Here is an 11723-nt window from a genome sequence, read left to right as displayed (position 1 = left end):
GACGTTTCACAGACTGTTCTTAATTCTGATTAAATTTTATCAAATTCAAGTTACTTTTCAATTCAGAAAACATTGAGCACAAGCTTGTCAATCTAAGATTTTTATACACAAGATGCATCTGATATTAGATTGATTATAAAAAGAATTATGAATAAACTTTATTTAATTCTCAACAATCACAAGGAAGAGAAACTAAATTGATTATATCATCTTTATGAAGTCAAGCCATGTATTATATTTTGAAATTAAGAGCACTTTGGAAAATCTAGGAATTATGTCCTGGTGTAAATTTAACCTTTTTTGCCATATATACCCTCACCTGTCATTGTGTGGCATGCTGTTGATATTTGACAAGATATTCGATTGCATGCACATTTCCCACTCGAGCAGCGATATCCGTAGTATGGGATGTCACATGTTAGACTACAGTTAACGCCATAATGTCCAGCAGGGCACTCTAGATTAAAACAAAAACAGAATTAGTTATTATGTACGAAGACAGCGGGAAGAATTTCGTTTTTTACTTTATTATTCACCTGATAACAAATTGATTGCTACATACCATGAAAATGTTTCGATTTAAAAACAACAATAAAAAAAAAATAATAATAATGAAAATGTAAATAAACTAAATTTAAAAAAAAAAAATTTAAAAAATCGAAAAAGCCATAAAGAAGGTGAAAAAAAAAAAACGAAAGAAAAAAAAGCTTTACATTATTTTATAATTTTCGCTTTGTAACAATAAAGATATGAGTAATATAAATTCATATTTACTACTACATTTTTGAAGACTCTCGTCCCATTTTTCTCCAACACAGCACGGTCTGAAGCTGTAAATTCTACAAAGACAATTGATTTTTTTTTGTCAATTTACTGGATAAAACCACCAGAAAATGCGCTTTCTACAATCTATGATATATTCTTAGCCGATTAAAATGATTACTTTTATCAAATTAATTTATTGTTGATTAGAAATACAGTAAAACTCGGTTATAACGAAGTCACTGGGACCTGTGAAATTACTTCGCTATATCCGTAATTCGTTATATCCGTATAAGGAATTCGTAAAATTTTTATAGCTGGGGATCCAAAAAAACTTCGCTATATCCGTGAATTATCAATATCCGTGTTCGTACTAAACGAGTTTTACTGTATTCCTTTCAGCATATGGTTCATGTGGACGAGGAAATTATCTATATTGCAAGTTTCGGCAACAATACTGAAGTTTTAGCTTTTTTAGATTTCTTTGTTTTAATATCTTTTTTACCAGTAATTGTGGCAGCAGCCTCTCTCACGTTCAGTTTTCATCAGTGTTATGAATTTTAATTGAAAAAATATTAGTCCAGGAGATAAGGCACATAAGGAGTAAAATGACCTAGGTAAGAGAATGAAATGACCTGTCGTGAAATTACCAAATATGAAATGGTACTGGAGAGAAATAACCTAGAAGAAAAAAAGGTTTTTGAGAAAAATAACCCGACACTAGATTTGTTGCATCAAATTAAATATCAATCCATATTTTCCCACTCGTGATATGAATTCGGTATCTAAATAAAAACATTTAATAACCTCCAAACAATTCCAAATGATGCCGTTAATAATTAGAAATTATATATATATATATAAGTATTTTAAAAAAGACTTACCCAGAACATTCAGAACCTACGAATGAGAAATACACAAAAGTGAAAAGTAATAAATCTTGCAGCATTTTGTTCAACATTATAATGCTGGTATTTTTCCTTATTTAACATGGATAGCAATACAAATAAGTATAATTATAATAAGTATATTACGTCTATAGATTTATATACTTTCCCCTATGCAATCTAAGCTTTGTATTTATAGTTTTTGCAGCTGTTTATTTTTCTTAAAAATAGAAAAATTAAAACTCAAAACATTAACATCCACTACAAATAAAGGATTGTAAATAAATTTGTTTGAGTCAGATTGCACCTAAATCATATATCTCCCATTGATGAAAAGAACAAATACTAGACATTTCAGGCTCTAAAATAATTTCTAATTCTATCTCTGAGACATTATTTGGTTTTCATTCTTACAGTATGTTATGTAGGTAAATCAAAACATCTTATCATTTATATTCCTCTTTCAAAGAATTTTATATTTCTAAGTAAGTGGTACCACTTATATTTAGAGTATACTGAGTTCATGTATAGAATTAAACCTGGAAAGGGAAAAATAACCCGTAAAAAACTTACTTATACAGTACTAAAATTGGTTATTCTGTTTTAAAGGCCGAAAATATTTTGATGTAGAAATTTAACAAAATGTTTCTGTCAATGTGTATTTGCTTTTCATAGAAATTGAAGGAAACTTTTATTTTTGTTAAAACATTAGCTGTACCTTGAAAATAGCTTTGTTTGCATCTCAATTTAGCATAGAATCTAAAAACTGCTCACAAAGTCATGAAGAATTTGAAACCAGATTTATGGTGAAGTAGTTCTTGTGGCGGAAGGATATTTAGAGAAAAAAATCCTCACATCTGCACATTTGTTTAGCTCAAATGTCCTTGATATGAACTAATTCACGAATCACATACCTTTATATATATAGATATTTGCATCCTTACAACAATAAAATTTCAAAAAAAGATTTTATTGAGTATTGTCCTGTATAATTCCATTTTCAGCCTTGAACCCCCCCCCCCCCCCATTCCAGAAACCGTGATTTGAAACTCTTGAATCTCCATAACCAGAGAATCCATACACATTCTGAATGCTTATTATAGTGTTTAGTAGTTCTTGAGAAAACAATTTAAGATAGATTTGCATGGACACCCATGTAAACTTGATCCCCTTCTGTGTCCCTAATGAGCCCAAGGCACACTTAGAACAAAATTGAACTATTCTATGCCAAAAAATTTGGTTAAGATTTAATTTTTTAAGCCAATAATCTCTTTGAAGATTTTGAAAGAAGGCGAAAATTAAAAAAAAAATGTATATAAACAATACAGTTATTTAAATATGGCATAAATCAGCTGGAACTTTCAGAGGTTTGATCAGGTGCCTAGGTAAAGTAAGTATCCTCTGTTTACCGGTCACACCCGTCATGAGCCCTATGATCCCGGGTCTTGACATTTTTTTCGCTGGAATAGAACAATGTTTCATTTCAAGGACTAGAAAAGAATGTGTTCAGCATCTATTTCTTCTTTAAAGTATACTTTAAAGTATTTCAAAGTATATTTTTAAAGTATCACGTTTTACACATAGCTACGAATTTTACGTTTAACGATGTTTTGTAAATGAATTTATAATATGTATATAGTATCATTTGACGTTAATTGACGATCATATTCACTCAAAAACCATTGTGACGTCACAACCGTGGATATGAAAGATCACTATTGAAACTTTTTTTTAAATAAAAATCTAAAACTGAGAAATGGGATACACCATAGACGAAACATTTACTATAATTTTCCATTGTATAGACGTCAATTAGTCTTAAGCTAGAAGAACGTTACGACTACTACATCATCTTGTAACGTCTATAAATAGAAAATATGTCTTAATAACAAAAGTGAAAAGTTCAACGCTACCTTGGAGATAATTTATTGCTGTGTTCAGAAAAAAATATGTAAAAATATCACTGGGCCATGAAATGTGCGCTAGCATCGAATTTTTTGTCAAAAAAATAATGATTCCACATTTTCGCAAAAAAAAAAAAAAAAAAAAATATACCAACATGTTTACATTTTAAACAGGATCGGAGAATTTCTAAGAAAGCCATGTTAACCACATGATTGTAGCAGCATTCTCTAGCAATAAAGAATACAAGCTTTCAATACAATTAAAAATTATGTTTCAAAGTTTGCGGCTTAGTGTTGAACTTTTGCATATTTGTTGTTAAAACAACAGAGGAAGGGCTGATCGGAATTTTGAATCACTGTCTGTCCATATATAAGAAAAAAAATGATAAAAAGAAATCAGTGTACCTTTAATTTCTTTTGAATCTTGCACAAAATTTAAGCTAAATGCTCTTTTAACTCTCATTTTATACATTTATTCTCATGAAATCTCCCTAAGTTTTCTTTTCACTCGGCCAATATTAGATCATTATGACCTCAGAGGTCAGGAATTTAACCTCAGTGACAAATACTTTGCTATTTATACCAGTAAAATATGATAAGGTTTCATTCATCTCTTCCATCTGATATAAATCAATAAATATGGATATTATGAAATCTTTAAATTTCAGCCTACTATTACGTCATACTGTATTGACAAGTGGAATATCAGAGTGTAGCCTTAACATATCCGCAAGCTTTTTGTTTGTTTGTTAATTTGTTTAACGTCCTTTCAAGAATTTTTTACTCATATTTAGACGCCGTTAAATGCAGGCGGACAACTCCAAATTTTGACCTGTACTCTGCACTTATGGTCTTTGAGCAGTGAGGGATCTTTTTGTGCCAGCGTTTATTGCGGCATGGAACCTTGGTCTCATCCAGAGGAACGATCCCCATACCTTCGGACGAAATACTTTTGAGGCGGATCTCGAGAAAATGCTTTAATCACTTTGCAGACGAAGTACCAAGGTTTGTATATGTGATAAACTCAATTAACAGTCTGACACTGCTGGACGAAAAAAGTGCTGAGAATCCCAAATTTTACTGATAATGTTTGATAATTACTGATACGGTGCTGTTCTTGCTAAAAAATACTGATATTTACTGTTATTATTACTGTCGTTGCTGATAATTTTAGTTGTTTCTGATAAATACTGATAATTACTGTCGTCTTTACTGTGGAGTCTGATAAATACTGATAAATACTGTTGATGTGCTGTCGATGCTGAGATTTACTGATAATTACTGTGGTCTTTGTTTTTAATCTGGGAAGGGACTAAAATAGCCTAAGAAATGATTATTTGTTTTAAAGAAAGTATTTTATCAACAAATCCATTACAGTATTCTAATAAAAAAAAATATTCTAGAAAAAAAAGTCACAATTTATTTGTTTTCATATTTCATGTATTAATTTTATCATAATCATTTTTACATCATAATGTTAAAATAAGATCATAAATGTTTGTGTTTTTTCTTTACCTTTATATTTCTCCTTTCAAAAAGTTTTCAATATCTGCGGAAAATAATAATTGTGTTGTTATTGCAGTGGTTTTTCTCCCCAAGTACTTTTTAAAACAAGTTTTTATTTTCAAAGGTTAAAAAAAAAAAAATCCCATCTCATATTTTTTCCACGTGTATTTGTTTTGTCATCAAAAGCTTTTAGAGGGCATCTTTAATATAGTCAAAGGCTGTTATTGTCAATTTATTTTTTCGTATGGAGAACTGAACATGTATTAGCTCTATAAGTTAAGACCCCCCCCCCCCCCTTCTATTTACATATAACTCTCATTTTAAGAAGACCCTTTAGCCAGTATTGAATATAGACACAAAAAAATCTATTCTGATTTTATGTTGTGTACACTATGTCCTTTTATTGAGGAATGTGACAGGTTTAAATAATAAAAGTAAAACATCTTTAATTTGTAGAATAATCTCTTTTATATACATATAGCCAGTGCGCTCTAGTTCTTTGATTATGTCCTCGATGCGAATTTGATATCATTATGTGGTATCTAGGCTTTCTATCTTTCGTTTTTTTAATTTTAATTGTTAAGCCATCAGTACACTATAAATTTTATGCAGTGTGATTTTCAACCAATGAAATACACGTCTTTCTTTAATTATGTGTTGATATAGTTACTGTACATAAATCTGCGTTAGGTCTATGGACATACGCCAGTATCAATGAGATCAATAAATAACTGCTTATGTTATACACGGTCAATCAGTTAAAAAAAAAATTAAAAATAAATAGAATAAAACAAAACTTGTAGTTACTGTCGTCCATTAATGCCGTCTAGCTAAATTGCTTTTCTGGAACACACATGTCAACCACGTGTAAAAGTTCTACTTTCGTTTTGAGAATCGGGTCAATTATTAGTACATTCTGTGTATCGTGCGACATAAATTTTGTAAAATTAGAAATAGTTTTGTACAGAGATTATAATGTTTTTTTTTTTTTTTATATTCCATTTTCTCCTTGTCGGAGACCTTTGTATAAACGAACAGTACAGGCTGGGCGCTTACCGACTTGATTATGCTTTATTGTAGCACAAAAGGGGTGGGGTGGGGGGTGGGGGGTGAAATACTGTTAACTTAAAATTGATACGCGCAAGGTTGATTCTTTAGTTTTATGTTTCATAAGTCATAAATGTTATAATTACTTATTACATTTTTATTATATACATGAATAAAATTATTTTAGAGAATCAATGAACGATGCCAATTTCAGAACTATAACATTTATTCATGAGTGCGATAATTAAACAACATCATGTTACTGTCATTCAAAATTCATAAAAGATTTTGAGCGATGTGGAGTTTAATTCCCTGTTTCTGAATTGTGAACAGTTAATGCTAAATAAATATAATTTCAATAATTGCTTTCACTAAACCATCTATTTTTTTTTTAATTTATATTTACATTTTGCATAATGTTATTATAAGATGATAAGATGAAGTCAAATGTTCCGTATCAATTTCTCGTCTCCGTTTCACGGGCCCCAAACCATTGTTAACCGAGATTCAGAATCGAAAATACATGTAGCCCCCTCCCCGGAATTTTCTTTTAAATTTATCTCAAGCATGTCAAGAAATGTGCATAAAACTAACAAATAAAATTAAATACTGAGCAAAGATAGATTTATGTGAATTAAAATAATTATTGAATATTACAGGATAATTTTTTTTCCGTGCGACCGTAAAGATTTTCCTGCTCAAAGAAGAAAGTACATGTACAGTGTAGGTAGTTTGTTTAATATATACACCGGTGGCCGCAGACGAGGAACAATATGTAATTAGTGCCCATTGTTACGCTGACCACTACAATTTACATGGAATATACAAGTTGTACTCCGTTCTACCCCGGGGCGGAAGACTTGTACACAATACAGCCAAATCAGAGACTGATCTTCGATTTTTGATCAATGAAGATCAATTTATTCCATGCAATTTTTGACCACACAAGATTAAAATCGATCAATTTGATCATATACATGTGCTTTACTACGTAAACATATTATATTAGGTGTCATTTCCTATTTCACATTCCATAAAATTAAATTAATGAGATTTTAAAACTTACTGAATAAAAAGGTTTCGTGTCATGAAATTTTAAGAGACCAACATCAAAATAACATAAACACATGTGTACCTTCGCTCTGACCATGCACTAATTTTTAATCAGCCCCCAATCTGCCGGTTGCACATGTATGTATCGTGTACATGTAGATGTAGAAGAGATATTCTGGAAGAATCTAAAATGCCTATATCACGTTCAAATAAATGAATGAATGAATGAATGAATAAATAAATAAATAAATAAATAAATAAATAAATAAATAAATAAATAAATAATCTGTGCCTCCAGATTGAACATATTCACCTCTGTTTTCATCTCTTTATTAAATTTAAAAATGCATAAAATTTCTAATTTTCGAGCAAATTTTCAAATATCTTGACAGAGACCAGAAAACCGAACATTTAAAAATGGAAAAAAATAAATGTCTTTGAGAAAGAAAAAACAAAAATAGCTATATGAAAGGTCATCTTTAAAAAGAAAATGTCGTCCTCTCTTGATCAGTTGACGGAGTGAAACCGTGCGAATCAAACTTTTCTAACCTGCAGGAAATTTTTTTTATCCCGAATTTTTTTCCACCCATTAAGAACTATTTCTTATTATTAAAAAAAAAAAAACATCACCGACCTCCCTGCCCAAATATCTTGGAGTCGGGAGAGGGCGGCGATGAATCTTTTTAAAAGATAGACTTATTTTCTCTTTATGTACAGTACATTAATAAAATTTCATTTATCTTGCTTACAGATAAATTATACTATTTTCATAGATTCATATACCGTTCACGGTTGCTCAGTCGGTAGAGCGCTCGCTTTGTGATCGGGAGGTCGTGAGTTCGAATCTCGGCCGCGACAGACCTAAGTCGATAAAAAATAGGTAGCAACTGTTCCTTCGCCATGCGCTCGGCACTTTGAAGTGAAAGTTGAGGGTCCTTCGGATGAGACCTTAAAAACCGAGGCCCCGTGTCACGGTAGGCGTTGGCACGATAAAGATCCCTCACTGCTCAATGGCCCTGAGTGCCGAGTAAAGGTCAAAATTTGAAGCCCTTCACCGGTATATGGTGACGTCTCTATAGGAGTGAAAAATTCTCGAATGGGACGTAAAACAATATACAATCAATCAATCATAGATTCATAGATTGGTAGAAAAGATTTGCTTAATATACGCGGAAGGTTTCATTTATATATTGTCAACATTTTCACAACCGTATTGTAGTAAATGAGAACAGCGTAATTTTTGTCACAAGCAGAACATTTAAAGAAATATGAAAATGTCGTAATGATAATTTATAATTAAAAGAAAGAAATAATTGAAGTTTTTACAGCCCTCAGTTCTTCTTTAGCCCTTCCCAGCTTAGGAACAAAGACCACAGTAATTATCAGTAAATCTCAGCATCGACAGCACATCAACAGTATTTATCAGTATTTATCAGACTCCACAGTAAAGACGACAGTAATTATCAGTATTTATCAGAAACAACTAAAATTATCAGTAACGACAGTAATAATAACAGTAAATATCAGTATTTATCAGCAAGAACAGCACCGTATCAGTAATTATCAAACATTATCAGTAAAATTTGGGATTCTCAGCACATTTTTTGTCCAGTAGTGTGAGTAATATCAGAAGCATTCAGTAGCAAAAAAAAAATAAGGAAAATGACATTAAAAAGATTGAAATAAAAATTGAGTATTTCCTTGTGTGTTAAACTCATTATTCCTCGCCATTTCTTGTCGTATTACTTGTTGTAATGGTTATACGTGGAATGAGGCGCAAAAATTATGTCTAGGTACGAGAATTCACGCTTCCACGTCGTCACGGGTGACGCAGTTGCCATCTCCGCACAGCCAATCAGAATCGCGGAAACTTTGTCCGCCATTACCTCCGACAACACACAGATGTCGGAGGTGCGAGATGACATCGTTTAATGCAACATATCCGCTGTGCAACGAAAAATTGTAAGGTCGTATGCATGGGATAGATGTAATAATGATACGAGGTACCCGGAAAGAATACACAAGGTGAGATTTATTTATTTTCTAAGTCCAAAACACGGAAAAGCATGTGTTTACGTTGCATAAACAGCTGATAAAGGCATGTCATGGAAGACCGAAACACAACTGTCTGTTAAAAAATAAGATATTCGGGTATATTAATGTCAAAGTTAGTGATAATATAACTGGCAATTTAAGAGAGCAATGCTTAGATTATGTTATATGACGTACAATAGTGATTTACAAACGTGCTCAAACGATGACTCAACCGTTCAAAGCTATAAATCTCGGTGAACTGAATATAATTCTCGATATTAAATGAGAAAGCTGCAAACATTTTTGTGGGTAATTTTACAATGCTTTATCTTTGAAACATTTTGTGATTGTATATAGCTTTAGGAATCTAAATTAATTGTAGCATTTATGGGCCATGAAATACTGACTGTATACAGCAAGACCCAGTTCCCCCAGATGGGTCACAGTCATCAAGAAAGGCTTCTTGGAATTATCGAGACGAGTGGTAAGTTTACTGATATTATGTTGAGAAAAGTATCTGTTATGAAGAAACTTAGTTACAAAGCCAGTATGTTTTTATTCAAGTGAAGATATCATTATACCATGAAAACTCGACATAGTAAAATCACAGATGAATAGTCATTTCTGTACTATACCTTATCGATTGATATTTAGTCTTGGTGAAATTGCTGAGGATAGTTAACAACAAATTTGTTTATGAGATCAAAATTTTAAAAGCATTTAAAAAATTCCAAGTCAAATGCATCATTTATAATAAAATATTGCATGTTCAGGATCAATGATGGAGCACACAAGGAAACAGAAAAGAATCTTCACCCGTGTGTCATAACAGACTGTCCAAATGAATTGTCAACAGGCTACATGTATGTATATACAAAAGGAACATCACCACACCCTAGTTTTCCAGTTAGTTATGTAATGTACAAATGATCATGGAGAAAGGGACTTGCAAAAGAAAAGTAACTGTTTCCACAATGTGTCAAAATCTCTTAAGCCACTTATTCTTGACATCAATGTTTTTTATGCAGTTAAATACCAAGTAAATCAATACTTGAAGTAATATTTGAAGTATATCAATACTTCTAAAATCTCTTTCTAATTTAATCAGAAAGCACATTTTAGATATTGTTATATTTTACTTTAATTTATTTGTGTTATACGCATAGATCTTTAGAATTTTATTTTTCATTTTAAGGAATCTTTAGATTAATTTTACCATGTTTTAGAACTACAACAAAAACAGAGAGAACCTACAGAACAGACTAAGTAATCGTCTACAACTCAACATAGCAGCAGGAGAAAAACAAGGCCCACTTGCCACGAAGAAAACAGTAAAAAAAAATTTATATACCAGTGATGTGTGTATTATTTATACCAACATAAAACATTATTGAAAATTTATTAGATTTTTTGACATCAAAACAATGCAACTGTATGTAGAAAGAAAGGGGCAATACAAATGACAAAAGAATTGTCTCGGTCACTTTAGGTATTTTTGTGTAAATAGTCATTAATTGTATATCAACACTGATTAGGCTAAGGCACAATATGGGAATAAAGATGTAGCATCAATGTTTGGTGTGTCAGTGATTGACTATGTGCATGTGTTGACCTTATGCATGTTACACGTATGTTAGGTTTAAAGATGAGTGATTGACTTTCATTGACTTCACTAATTTCAGGAGAAACAGACTTTTCACTTATCTAATGAACTCCATTAGCATAATACATGTTTGTTTATGTAATCTTATGGTATCCACAATGTGCTGAATAGCATAAACAAGTGTATAGTTCATAAAGGTGATGAATAACATGAAATGTGTAGCACTGTCATACATGTAGATGAAATTCCCAAAAATATATGTCATACTGATATAAGTAAATGATTTATACAGTGATGTGATCATACAATGAGAAACAACTGATAAAAATTAAATATTCAAACATCTAACCCTATAAATGTATATCACTGCCTAGGGAAATTTGATAGAAGAAAAATAATACTTTTTTTGAATTTGACATAAACGATTTTATTATTACTTATATATGAAATGTACAATATCATTAAACTTTCTGTATACCTGAACCTTGTCTTTATTTTCTTTTGAACATCTTGTATCTTTTTATGGGTATCTTTGGATTGACATCTACGATATCAATACAGAATTGATTTCTGATTCCTCTTGGAATATGCAATGCTGAGGAAGACTTATGTTTGTTCTTCAAACCTAGCAATCTAAACTGTTGAATGCAATTTATTTGTACAACAATATGTGAACATTTTCCTTAACCCCTTAAGTTTGTGTGTACAAGTGAAGTACACTGACTGTTTTGATCATTAAACAGTCTTTTACATTGTAATTTCTACTTATGATACCCTAGAACTTCTAAGGATTTCTGAAATATATATCAAAGTCCATGCCTAGAACCATAAACTGAGAACAGACTGGGGCCTGCATTGGATTTAGAATGAATATCTTTGTTTATTTTAAACATGACTAAAATCTGGAAAAATTTTTTTTGTACTAAC

The 11723-nt window shown here is 31.3% G+C and overlaps 2 long non-coding RNA genes across 2 annotated transcripts; one reads left to right on the top strand and one right to left on the bottom strand.

Moving 5' to 3' along the window:
• Positions 1–319: 319 nt before the first annotated feature.
• On the bottom strand, positions 320–860 carry LOC133204134 (uncharacterized). The gene is made up of 2 exons (XR_009723552.1): positions 775–860; positions 320–457 (listed from the first exon to the last, which is right to left on the bottom strand). It is a non-coding gene; the product is annotated as an uncharacterized LOC133204134 (long non-coding RNA).
• Positions 861–9018: 8158 nt separating this feature from the next.
• LOC133204023 (uncharacterized) lies at positions 9019–11279 on the top strand. The gene is made up of 4 exons (XR_009723516.1): positions 9019–9184; positions 9576–9677; positions 9967–10056; positions 10420–11279. It is a non-coding gene; the product is annotated as an uncharacterized LOC133204023 (long non-coding RNA).
• The last annotated feature ends 444 nt before the right edge of the window (positions 11280–11723 follow it).

Source organism: Saccostrea echinata, unplaced genomic scaffold (assembly GCF_033153115.1).
Source record: "Saccostrea echinata isolate AGI-Se365-2 ecotype Australia unplaced genomic scaffold, CSIRO_AGI_Sech_v1 ptg000052l, whole genome shotgun sequence".
NCBI classification, from domain to species: Eukaryota; Metazoa; Mollusca; class Bivalvia; order Ostreida; family Ostreidae; genus Saccostrea; species Saccostrea echinata.
The sequence above is the reverse complement of the archived record's forward strand: the minus strand, read 5'-3'. Positions and strand labels throughout refer to the sequence as shown.